The sequence below is a fragment of the Malaclemys terrapin genome, chromosome 2, assembly GCF_027887155.1.
Source record: "Malaclemys terrapin pileata isolate rMalTer1 chromosome 2, rMalTer1.hap1, whole genome shotgun sequence".
NCBI lineage: Eukaryota > Metazoa > Chordata > Testudines > Emydidae > Malaclemys > Malaclemys terrapin.
In genome coordinates this window covers 163789261-163803206 of record NC_071506.1, presented here as the reverse complement: position 1 = coordinate 163803206, position 13946 = coordinate 163789261, and the positions used below count along the sequence as shown (strand labels likewise).

General features: G+C 42.3%; 1 protein-coding gene across 2 annotated transcripts in view; it reads left to right on the top strand.

Annotated features, from left to right (window-relative positions):
• Positions 1-13946, top strand: part of SLC12A7 (solute carrier family 12 member 7) — a 357234-nt gene that overhangs the window by 26373 nt on the left and 316915 nt on the right. The window lies entirely within an intron of this gene.

The following is a 13946-nucleotide window of genomic DNA, read 5'->3' as shown; positions in this document are numbered from 1 at the left end:
ATCTGGACATGAGCAAATAATGACCTATCTGTGGTTAGATCTTTACCAGACCCCGCCACTTTCATTCTGACTTTCTTCTTTGCATTTGAGCACAGCTTTAGTCTACTCTTCTTGATTGGTGCCCATAGATAGATAAGTCATGACTCAAAGCATCCATTTGACTGACATCTTCAGCTATCTCAGCACCTGAAGATTGCTTTCGTCATGATATTAATGAGCTCCGGTTCATCAAACATGAATGCCTGCCAGTGCGAGTAAGCTCATCCTGTAGCATTGAAATTGCCCCTTCTTGGCATTTAAGAGCACCTAATGAGTCTAGATGGTGCTTGCTTACTTCTGGGGAAGTCATCCCAGTCATGCTTAATGTTTTGTCTGAAATTTTCTGTTGCTTTTACCTTTTGATGCAACACTTTATATATGTTCTTGGTGTAGCACTTGATGTGATACAGTATTCTATGCATGGGTATCTTTTGGGTCCATATACAATAGTTTCATTTCCATTCTAAGAGCTTGCTAAGAGCGAATGCTTTTAATTTATGTGTTGAAACTGTGCTTAATGGATGGTTTTAGGCTTCTGGCCTATTAAGAACATAAGAAGAGCCATACTGGGTCAGACCAAAGGTCCATATAGCCCAGTATCCTGTCTTCCAACAATGGTCAGTGTGCCAGGTTCCCCAGAGAGAATGATCAGAACAGGTAATCATCAAGTGATCCACCCCCTGTTGCCCATTCCCAGCTTCTGGCAAACAGAAGCTAGGGACACCATCCCGCCCATCCTGGCTAATAGCCATTGATGGACCTATCCTCCATGAATTTATTTAGTTCTTTTTTGAACCCTCTTATAGACCTGGCCTTCACAACATCCCCTCGCAAAGAATTCCACAGGTTGACTGTGTGTTGTGTGAAGAAATACTTCCTTTTGTGTGTTTTAAACCTGCTGCCTATTAATTTCATTTGGTGACCCCTAGTTCTTGTGTTATGAGAAGGAGTAAATAACACTTCGTTATTTACTTTCTCCACACCAGTCATGATTTTATAAACTCTATCATATCCCCCTTTAGTCGTCTCTTTTCCATGCTGAAAAGTCCCCGTCTTATTAATCTCTCCTCATATGGAAGCCGTTCCGTACCCCTAATCATTTTTGTTGCCCTTTTCATAACCTTTTCCAATTCTAGTATATCCTTTTTGAGATGGGATGGCCACATCTGCACACAGTATTGAAGATGTGGGCATACCATGGATTTATATAGAGGCAATATGATATTTTCTGTTTTTATTATCTATCCCTTTCTTAATGATTCCCAACATTCTGCTAGCTTTTTTGACTGCTGCTTCACATTGAGTGGATGTTTTCAGAGAACTATCCACAATAACTCCAAGATCTCTTTCTTGAGTAGTTACAGCTAATTTAGACTCCATTTTCTATGTATAGTTGGGATTATGTTTTCCACTGTGCATTACTTTCATTTATCAACATTGAATTTCATCTGCCATTTTGTTGCCCAGTCACTCAGTTTTGTGAGATCCCTTTGTCATTCTTTGCAATGTGCTTTGGACTTAACTATCTTGAGTAGTTTTGTATCATCTGCAAACCTGGCCACCTCATTGTTTACCCTTTTTTTCCAGATCATTTATGAATATGTTGAACAGTACTTGTCCCAGTGCAGACACGTGGGGGACAGCAATATTTACCTCTCTTCATTCTGAAAACTGACCATTTAGTCCTACCCTTTGCTTGCTATCTTTTAACCAGTCCTAAAATGATAGTTTACAGAGATTAAACTTACAGTTTATTAGAGGAATATTTTAATACTGTAAATGCTGAAATGAAGGTCTTGCAGAGATAGCATTTGAAAGCCGTGCTTGAAAACTCTGAAAGGAATCATCATGGAGATATCTGTCTTCACTTGCTTAGGGTTACCATACATCCTCTTTTTCCCGGACATGTCCGGCTTTTCGGCACTCAAACCCCCGTCCGGGGGGGGAATTGCCAAAAAGCCGAACATGTCCGGGAAAATGCCGGCCAGGCACTTCCCCTCCCGCGGCGGCTCTGCTCCTTCCCTGACTCTTCGGCTCTGTTTAAGAGCCGAGCTGCCCGAGCGCTATGGGCTTCAGGCAGCCCCCTTGCCTCCGGACCCCAGCCGCCGGCCGGGCACTTCCCCTCCCCGGCTCCGGCGGCGCAGGGTCCGGAGGCATGGGGGCTGCCCGAAGCCGGTAGCGCTGGGGCAGCTCGGCTCTTAAACAGAGCTGAAGAGTCAGGGGAGGAGCAGAGCCTCCAGCCGCGGTGGCTCTGCTCCTCCCCGACTCTTCGGCTCTGATTAAGAGCCGAGTGCTACGGGCTTTGGGCAGCCCCCATACCTCCGGACCCTGCGCAGCTGGAGCTCGGGAGGGGAAGTGCCCGGCTGGGGGCGCAGGGTCCGGAGGCAAGGGGGCTGCCCGAAGCCCAAGCGCTACCGGCTTCACGGTTTGCCGGGCAGCCTCCAGACCCCACGCCCCCAGCTGGGCGCTTCCCCTCCCGGGCTCCAGCTGCGCTGGGGAAGCGCCAGCTGGGGACGCAGGATCTGGGGGCTGCCCGGCAAACTGTGAAGCTGGTAGCGCTCGGGCAGCCCTTTCCGCGTGGCTGGGAGTGGAAGGGAGGAGGGGGCGGAGTTAGGGTGGGGAAGGGGCGGAGTTGGGGTGGGGGTGGGGAAATGGGCGGGGCCAGGGCCCGTGGAGGGTCCTCTTTTTTTATTTGTTAGATATGGTAACCCTACACTTGCTTGACTTGCTAAACTGCAGAGCTTGTAAACCTTGGGCACCTAAATGACAGAATAATGATAATCCCAAAAGGTAGGAGTTTCACAAATCAATAAGCCATTTGTTTAACTGAAGTAAATGGTGAAATTTTCATCGACTTCAGTGGAATCAGTCAGGTCAATGCTGAGCCCTTTTCAAAACCCCACCCTAAATCCACTACATTTGTGTTTGGAATTTGGAAGAGCAGTCAACCACAGTCTCATTCCAAGGCTGTTTTCTTGGAAGTTTCTTACAAGCTGTTTTCTTACAGCTTGTACCCAGAGTTTCTAAATTCTATAAAACCTGAAATGAATATCTCTAGGAGTATTCAAACTTATATTAGAGCTGTTGCTTACTGAGCTTATAAAGCATCAGAGACAGGCTGCTGTTACTATGTGGCTCTTGGAGTTTATAAATTCTGCAGGGCTGTTTCAGAGGTTTTATTCTCATTGAACCAAAACTATTGGATTCTGGTGGTTTGCAAACTCCACACTCATGCAGAATATATAAGTTCTTCAAGATCTAGGAAAAAGTTTTTATAAACTCAGCAGAGACCTTGTGGAGCTCAGGGATTAAGATACTTATAATGAGTAACTTCAAAATTAACAACCAACCTTCTAAAGATAGTCTTGTGCATAGGGCTGTAACCAGGGTGGGGCAAGCGGGACAGCTGCCCAGGGCGCAAAGCTGTGGGGATGGAAAAATGGAGCAGAGAAATGCAACCCCCCACCCTCAAACATGGGAGGGGGCACAAATATGCTTGCTCGCCCTGGGGGCTAACATGTCTAGTTACAGTTCCACTTGTGCACTAGATCTCACTGAAGAAAAATGAATAAAACCTATTTGGAAATTACAGACCAGCCCATTTTTAAAAGAACTCTAGGCTCTGAAAAGTGAAAAGCCTATTTCCTCCCACACTCTCCACACTCTCTCCGAAATACCTTATTTGATTAACTCCAATCTTCCCCTCCCTGAAAAAAAAAATTATGCTCATGATACTGTAATACTTGTACAAGAACTCCCAAAGTTTTAAAATGTCAACCCAACCTCAATAATAAACAGTTCTGCATATTAGTGCATTTAAAACAGATGTGAACATTTTAGACCAACATATCTTTTACATATATTTTGCAGGGGGAAAGGAATTATATTTGGAGTGAAAAACTACTAGTTCTCTAAGTGATTCAATTCAACGTGACTTATTTGATTAACCACAAACATTCAAATATATTTTTTTCTTCCCTAAAAGTAAAGCATGAGAAATTTCAGGCACAAAAAAGCTTTCAGAAAATGGAACATAAGGCAGTGAAGGGGGAACATTGGGTTTACGATATAAACTGTCCAATAACTTTAACTAGTATGGTGCCATAATGAAAATATTGGTTATAAAATCTCTTATCACAACATCTCCTAGTAAGGATATTGTGGAGTGTGTGTTTTTGTATGTGAACTTGAACACTTGTCTCAAGTAACTAACTTATGGTTAAGAAACTACCCTTTATCCTTTTTGTACTCTTTAAAATCCATTGTTTAAATATGTCTGAGTAACTGCCCTTTTCATTTTTTTTTCATAGGTGACATGAGTTACTTTAATGTAATTTGATAGAGAAAATAAATGTATTAAGATAGAATGGGAACAGAGTAAACAGTAGGAAAAATTCAATTAAAAAACCCTCTTGATCTCTTGCCAGTTTAAATTCCCATGGGCTATAGAAACAAATAAGCTGCCTTAACTGTGCTCTTTCTGTTGTACAGCTTATGAATCATAAGAAGTGAGGAGTTTAAATGTAATGAAATGCTGAAAGAATGAATATAGCTCTGATTTATAATGCTACTTAACACTTCACAATATTAAAACCCCTCTATTAACAAAACAAACTAATATTCTCTACCACATAAAGGTAGTTGAAAATTGTTGTGCTCCATAATTGAGTGTTTTGGGTTTTTTGTGGTGTAGTTAACATGATCAGTTCTGATAAGTTAGAGTTTATCTTACAATATGTAAAAATAAGCAAACTTTTAATTCAAAATAATAATAGAGTGGGCATCATCTCACCTCTTTTTCTTTGCTTTCCTCATATCACTTTTTTGAGTATAATGTTAAATCTGCCTATTGAACTCTATATGAACAGTTATCTTTGTAAGATTTAAGCATAATAGAACATATAATTTCAGACCAGATGACCTCTCTTCCTTCCTTCAGGTATGGTCAAGGTTTTTTGTTTTTGTATTAACTGACCCAGGTGGACTTTTTAGGCTTGGGGATTGTCTGTATCTTAGGGATTGTCTGCATGGGGGTGGCTACCCCTCCAGTGCAAACCCATTAATGCAAATGTGCTATACCAGTGTGAAGTGGGAACCTCACTTTACACTGATGCAGTGCATCTATGCACCAGTGCAAAAATCCTTAATGTAGACAAGCCTTTACTGTGAATCTGTGGACTTAAAAGAACATCTGGTTTCTTCTGTTCTTATGAATAAATGCTATTTTATCTGTGGGGAGTTCTTTCTTTCAAATTGGAGGGAGAAATTTATTTTTATCATTTAATGCTGGGGGAGAGTTTTTCTCTTTATCCTTTAATGTGATTTTTCTAATTATGCGGGAGCAGTAGCAATGCTGTAGTTACAGTTGTTTTCTGTTTTTGCACATAAAGAATAATTATACTAATACCTAGTTCTTATGCATTCTTCATCAATAGATCTCAAAGTACTTGATGATCTTTAATGTATTTATCCTCAGAACACCCCTGTGATGTAGGGAAATACTATTATCCCTGGTTTTACTGATGAGAGTTGGGGGAGGGAAACTGAGGCACAGAGAGGGTAAATAACCAAAGATCACATAAGAAGTCTGTGGTGGAGCAGAAAATTGAATCCAGGTCTCCCAAGTGCTAGACTGGTGTCCTAACCACCGGACAATTTTGCCTCAACCTCATTTTATTTTTTAAAAAGTACATCTGCCCCAAACTTTCAGCATAATCTCTGATTAATTAGTTTCCAAGTTCTGATTGATTAAAAGTTGGCCTTTAAAACAAGCATACATAAAACATTCTATATCACAGGATTTTGAGGGCTTAAATACAACAGATTTGCAGATATAATGAGAGTTTGGAGTGTGTGTGGGAGTGTCTGTCTGGAATTTCTGCTGTGTATTTTTTTTTTTTTTAAAACAAAAAACCCATTAAGAACATTATTCATCATAACAGAATCCTTATGCATCACTGTTAGTCAATAGAAAACATGTTGTATAACTGCTTCTTCCATTCTCCAATACAGTGTGCAGATAGACTCATAGACTTTAAGGGCAGAAGGGATCATCATGATCATCTAGTCTGACCTCCTGCACCTTGCAGGCCACATAACCTCACCTGAAATAGACCCCAACCTCTGAGTTACTGAAGTCCTCAAATCAGGGTTAAAGACTTCAAGTTACAAAGAATTCACCATTTACACTAGTTTAAACCTGCAAGTGACCTGTGCCCCACGCTGCAGAGGAAGGCAGACCTTCCTCCTCCCCCCCCCCCCCCCCCGAGTTTCTGCCAGTCTGATCCAGGGGACAATTCCTTCCCAACCCAAATATGATGATCAGACTCTGAGCATGTGGGCAAGACCCACCAATCAGATACCTGAGGAAGAATTCTCTGTAGTATCTCAGAGCCTTCCCTATCTAGTGTCCCATCTCTAGCCATTGGGGATTTTTGCAACTGGCAGTTAGATTTTTTGCCCCCATTGCTCCCCTTGGAAGGCTGTTCCAGAACTTTATTCCTCTGATTGTTAGGGTAGGTCTACACTTACCCTGTAGTTCGGCGGCAAGCAAATCGAACTTCTGGGTTCGACTTATCACATCTTGTCTGGACGAGACAAGTCGAACCCGGAAGCGCTCGCCGTCAACTGCGGTACTCCAGCTCGGCGAGAGGAATACGTGAAGTCGACAGGGGAGTCTGCCTGCTGTGTCTGGACCGAGGTAAGTTCGAACTAAGGTACTTTGAACTTCAGCTACATTATTCACGTAGCTGAAGTTGCGTACCTTAGTTCGAATTGGGGGGTTAGTGTAGACCTGCTCTTAGAAACCTTTGCCCAATTTCGAGCCTAAACTGGTCGATGGTCAGTTTATATCCGTTTGTTCTTGTGTCCATATTGGCGCTTCACTTAAATAACTTCTGTTCCTTCCTGGTATTTATCCCTCTTATGTATTTATAGAGAGCAATCATACTTCCCTCCAACTTCTTTTGATTAGGTTAAACAAACCGGCCCGGCCCGCCAGGGGCTTCCCCTACACAAGCGGCGTCCCAGGTTTGAGCAACATTGCCTCAGATCATCCTAGTAGCCCTTCTCTGCACCTGTTCCAGTTTGAATTAATCTTTCTTAAACATGGGTGATGAGAATTGCACACAATATTCCAGATGAGATTTCACTGGTACCTTGTATAGTGCTACTAACACTTCTCGATCTTCACTGGAAATACATCGCCTGATGCATCCTAGGAATGCATTAGCCCTTTTCACAGCTGCATCACATTGATGGCTCATAGTCATCCTGTGATCAACCAAAACACCCAGGTCTTTCTCCTTCTCTGTCACTTCCAACTGATAAGTCCCCAACTTATAGCAAAAATTCTTGTTAGTCCCGAAATGCATGACCCATTTCTATTACTCCAGTTTACAAGATCATCCAGATCTTCTTGTATGATATTCTGGCCCTCCTCCATATTGGCAATACTTCTGAACTTTGTGTCTTCTGCAAAATTTATTAGCACACTCACATTTTTGGTGCCAAGATCAGTAATAAAAATGTTAAATAAGATTGGTCCCAAGACCAATCCCTGAGGAATTTCACTAGTAACTTCCCTCCAGCCTGGCAGTTCATCTTTCGGTATGACCCACTGTAGTCTCCCCTTTAACCAGATCCTTGTCTACTTCTCAATTCTCATATTAATCCCTATCTTCTCCAATTTAACTAATTTCCCAAATGCCTTACTGAAATGAAGGTAGATTAGATCTACTGCATTTCCTTTGTCTAAAAAATCAGTTATTTTCTCAAAGAAGGAGATCAGGTTGGTCTGGCACAATCTATCTTTCGTAAAACCATGTTGTATTTTATACTGATTACCGTTCACAGCTATGTCCTTAACTACTTTCTCTTTCAAAATTGGTTGCAATACCTTGCATACAATTGAGGTCAAACAGGCCTGCAATTTCCTGGATCACTTTATTCCCCCCTTTTTTAAAAAAGAAATTATATTGGAAATTCTCCAGTCATAGAAGATTAGGGTTGGAAGAGACCTCAGGAGGTCATACAGTCCAACCCCCTGCTCAAAGCAGGACTAACCCCAATTAAATCATCCCAGTCAGGGCTTTGTCAAGCTGGGCCTTAAAAACCTCTAAGGATGGAGATTCCACCACCTCTCTAGGTAACCTATTCCAGTGCTTCACCATCGTCCCAGTGAAATAGTTTTCCCTAATATCCAACCTAGACATTCCCCACTGCAACTTGAGACCATTGCTCCTTGTTCTGTCATCTGCCACCACTGAGAACACCCTAGCTCCATCCATTTTGGAACCCCCCTTCAGGTAGTTGAAGTCTGCAATCAAATCCCTCCTCCCCCACTTTTCTCTTCTGCAGACTAACCCCAGTTCCCTCAGCCTCTCATCATAAATCATATGCCCCAGCCCCCTAATCATTTTCGTTGCTCTTCGCTGCATTCTCTCCAATTTGTCCACATCCTTTCTGTAGTGGGGGGCCCAAAACTGGATGTATTACTCCAGATGTGGCCTCACCAGTGCTGAATAGAGGGGAATAATCACTTCCCTCGATCTGCTGGCAATGCTCTCACTAATGCAGCCCAATATGCCATTAGCCTTCTTGACAACAAGGGCACACTGTTGACTCACATCCAGCTTCTCATCCACTGTAATCCCCAGGTTCTTTTCTGCAGAACTGCCACTTAGCTAGTCGGTCCCCAGCCTAAAAAAGTGCATCCGATTCTTCCATCGTAAGTGCAGGACTCTGCACTTGTCCTTGTTGAACCTCATCAGATTTCTTTGGCCCAGTCCTCCAATTTGTCTAGCTCACTCTGGACCCTAGCCCAACCCTCCAGCATATCCACCTCTCCCCCCATCTTAGTGTCTCCGAACTTGTTGAGGGTGCAATCCATCCCATCATCCAGATCATTAATGAAGATGTTGAACAAAACTGGCCCCAGGACCGACCCTTGAAGCACTTGCCTTGATATTGGCTGCCAACTAGACATCAAGCTGTTGATCACTATCCACTGAGCCCGACGATTTAGCTAGCTTTCTAGCCACCTTAAAGTCCATTAATCCAATCCATACTTTTTTAACTTGCTGGCAAGAATACTGTGGGAGACCATATCAAAAGCTTGCTAAAGTCAAGGTACATCACGTCCACTGCTTTCCCCATATCTACAGAGCTCATTATAGAAGGCAATCAGGTTGGCCAGGCATGACTTGCCCTTGGTGAATCCATGTTGACTGATCACCTTCCTCTTCTCCAAGTGCTTCAAAATGGATTCCCTGAGGACCTGCTCCATGATTTTTCCAGGGACTGAGGTCAGGCTGACCAGTCTGTAGTTTCCCAGATTCTCCTTCTTTCCTTTTTAAAAGATGAGCATTATATTTGCCTTTTTCCAGTCGTCTGGGACCTCCCCCGATCGCCACAAGTTTTCAAAGATAATGGCCAATGGCTCTGCAATCACATTAGCCAACTCGTCAGCACCCTGGGATGCATTGCATCCAGCCCCATGGACTTGTGTATGTCCAGCTTTTCTAAATAGTCCTTAACCTTTCACCACTGAGGGCTGCTTACCTCCTTCCCAGACTGTGCAGCCCAGTGCAGCAGTCTGGGAGCTGATCTTGTCCATGAAGACTGTGGCAAAAAAAACATTGAGTACTTCAGCTTTTTCCACGTTATCTGTCCCTAGGTTGCCTCCCCCATTCATTAAGGGTCCCACACTTTCCCTGACCTTTTTCTTGTTGCTAACATACCTCTATTATCCCTTCTTGTTACCCTTCACTTTCCTTGCTAGCTGCAACTCCAATTGTGCTCTGGCCTTCCCGATTACACCCCTGCATGCTTGAGCAATATTTTTATAGTCCTCCCTAGTCATCTGTCCAAGTTTCCACTTCTTGTAAGCTTCCTTTTGTAAGCTCACCGAAGATTTCTCTGTTAAGCCAAGCTGGTCGCCTGCTATATTTGCTATTCTTTCCGCACATCAGGATGGTTTGTTCCTGCACCCTCAATAAGAGTTCTTTAAAATACAGTCAGCTCCCCTGGACTTCTTTCCCCCTCATATTAGCCTCTCAGGGGTTCCTGCTCATCAGTTACCTGAAGGAGTCAAAGTCTTCTTTTCTGAAGTTCAGGGTCTATATTCTGCTGCTCTCCTTTCTTCCTTTTGTCAGGATCCTAAATTTGACCATCTCATGGTCACTGCTGCCCAGGTTGCCACCCACTTCTATTTCCCCTTCCAATTCTTCCCTGTTTGTGAGCAGCAGATGAAGAGGAGCAGGGCCCCTAGTTGGTTCCTCCAGCATTTGCACCAAGAAATTGTCCCAAACACTCTTTAAAAATGTCCTGTATTTTCAGTGCACTGCTGCATTGCTCTCCCAGCAGATGTCAGGGTGATTGAAGTCCCCCATGAGAACCAGGGCCTGTGATCTGGAAACTTCTGTTAGTTGTCTGAAGAAAACCTTGTTTACCTCATCCTCCTGGTCTGGTGGCCTATAGCAGATGCCTACCATGACACCATGGTAGTCATGGTACCATGACTTGGTACCATGTTGCTCTCACCTTGTTGCTCTCACCTCTAAACTTAACCCAAAGACTCTCAACAGGCTTTTCTCCAGTTTCATACTGGAGCTCTGAGCAGTCATACTGCTCTCTTACATACAGTGCAACTCCTCCACCTTTTCTCCCCTGCCTGTTCTTCCTGAACAGTTTATACCCATCCATGACAGTGGTCCAGTCATGTGAGTTACCCCATCAAGTCTCTGTTATTCCAATCACATCATAGGGTATGACCCCTGAATTTACAGATTCATTAAAAATCCTTGCTATTGGGTTGAAATGTCACATTCCTTTAATATTCTTGGACAGAGATTATCCGGGCCCCCGATTTAATCCCATTAAGATGTTTGAGTTTGACTTCCCCTTGGATGTGGTAATTTCTACCTCCATATCCTTGTTGCCACCCTGCCACTACCCCTAAACTCTTCATTAGCCTGGAGATGACAGTTCAGGAGAAGACAAGACTGTTTTTTGTCATGTAATGTTTTCTACATCTGAAATTGGGGTATGTGGTGCAGTTCACAGGGAATAAGAATTGCTAGATTAGGGGGGTTTGTTTAACTATTCAGGAGTAGAGGTCCTGACCTAACTGAATATTTTCATGAAGAACAGGATCTTCAGCAAAGTATCCTTTTGCTCTCTCAAAAATCCTATTTATGAAATTGTATAATAGAGATGGTTAGAAAATGAAAAAAATATGCTTGCCAGTCATTACCTGCCCCATTCCCGCAATTTAGGGCACCTGGTGCCACCAGTTACCTCCATATAAAACATAGTCATAAAATCAAAAGCAACTAAACAATTATTCAAGTATCAGAGGGGTAGCTGTGTTAGTCTGGATCTGTAAAAAGCAACAGAGAGTCCTGTGGCACCTTTAAGACTAACAGGTGTATTGGAGCATAAGCTTTCGTGGGTGAATACCCACTTCATCAGATGCATGTAATGGAAATTTCCAGAGGCAGGTATAAATCAGGAACCAATCCATGCAACAAATCTTGATGTCAACTCTGCCCACATATCTACACCAGCAACACCATCACAGGACCTAACCAGATCAGCTACAACATCACCAGTTCATTCACCTGCACGTCCAGCAATGTTATATATGCCATCATGTGCCAGCAATGCCCTTCTGCTATGTACATTGGCCAAACTGGACAGTCACTATGTAAAAGGATAAATGGACACAAGTCAGATATCAGGAATGGCAATATACAAAAACCTGTAGAAGAACACTTCAACCTCCCTGGCCACACAATAGCAGATGTAAAGGTAGCCATCTTATAGCAAAAACACTTCAGGACCAGACTCCAAAGAGAAACTGCTGAGCTTCAGTTCATTTGCAAATTTGACACCATCAGATCAGGATTAAACAAAGACTGTGAATGGCTAGCCAACTACAAAAGCAGTTTCTCCTCCCTTGGTGTTCACACCTCAACTGCTAGCAGAGGACCTCACCCTCCCTGATTGAACTAACCTTGTTATCTCCAGACTGATTCTTGCCTGCATATTTATACCTGCCTCTGGAAATTTCCATTACATGCATCTGACAAAGTGGGTATTCACCCACGAAAGCCTATGCTCCAATACATCTGTTAGTCTTAAAGGTGCCACAGGACTCTCTGTTGCTTTAAACAATTATTGTAACCAACATACCATAGACTCCTCTATCCAGAGATATAGACCTGGAGAGAAGAGCATGTTTACATGGTAACCCAACTAGCTATAAAAGCTATAAAAGATTGTGCTTGGATGGGTATTTCCATGACCAAAGTGCTACATTAAGTCCATGATGTAACTGAAGTCAGAAGACAAAGGTATAATCTAACTTTGTCTTCTGACTTCAGTTACATCATGGCCTTAATGTAGCACTTTGTGCTTGATCGGTATTTCCATGACCAATCTTTTTTAAATAGGTAGTTGGGTTACTATGTTAACTTGCTCTTCTCTCCAGGATACAGACTTTTTCCTGTTGATATAATTCACATGATTGCGTTAAACAAAAAGTCATGTTAAGGGGGCAGAGAAAGAAACTATGTCCCATGCTTAGATTCTGGTAGCGAACACTGCCTCAAATGGAGTGTTTTAGTAGTACTATATTTTAACACTAGAATAAACAAATATAGAATATAGTTTTTTGAAGACTTTTATGTTTGTGTAGGTAAAATGTGATTCCTGCTTGTGTGTTTTTAAAATCTGAATTTGCCACATTAAAGTAAGTGTAAATGTTTCTGAAGAAACATCTCTTAATTTTTAGGAGAAGAGTGATAGATGTTAGGTTTTGTTTTAAATTAGCTTAGACTTTATATTCAATAGTGATTTTTTTTTCATTTTGGTGGTTACCTTGAGGTAGTATGCTAATAAACATCTAGGTATTTTTGTCATGAGATCGATATAAGGTAGTAAATTAACAATACGTAATATAAAGATTTTGTTTATTTTTAAGCCCAGAAGGAATCATTATGACGATTCAGTCTGATGCTGCATCAAGCCCATAACTTCTGTTTGAACTACAGCATTTTTTAGGAAGATTTGTCTTGATTTAAACACTTAAAATGATGGAAAGTCCACCATGCCCTATGCAAACTGTTCCAATAATTAATTACCCTCACTATTAAAAATGTCCACCTTATTTCTAGTCTGAAGTTGGCTAGCATCAGCTTCCAATCTCTGGCTCTTATGCACCACTCCACCCCCTTTCCTAAATTCAAGAGACCTCTTATCAGAAATCTCTTCCCATTTAGGTGCTTGTAGATCATGATCAAGTCACATCTTAGCCTTCTATTGGATAAATTAAATAGACTGAGATATATTTGTAGCACCCCCTCTCCACCCGGTTACCTTTTTTAATGCCATCTACTTACAGGTTTTGATGGACAGGTCTGGGTTCTTCTGGATCCTGCCACCCACTCAGCAGGGTGTATCATCTTTATTTTTTCCTATGAATTTATTTGGCAGTGCCTCCGCCCCCCTCACTCTTTCCTGGCAAGGTCACCAGGGCAGCTTGGGAGGAAAACTCTAACCACAGGGTATTCCCAACTTACTTGCCAGATAGTTGGAGACTTCCAAGAAATAACACAAACACATACAATATATTCAACACAATAATTATATTAAACAGGAGACAAATATAGATAGCAGGTTAAAACACTATTTTTAGGTGTCCACGCTGATAATACCCATGACTTTCCCCAGTCACAGGACCTGATGTAGCAAATGTAAGATCAGTGTCCCGTTGGTACGCTTACTTTGTTGGGGCCCTTGATGACCTATGACCACAAAATTCTTCTCTGCAGTGGTTTAGCAGTGTGGCTCACTGTGTTCAGTACAGCCCAAAGGACTCTCAAGTGGGAGAAGGTGGTAAATCC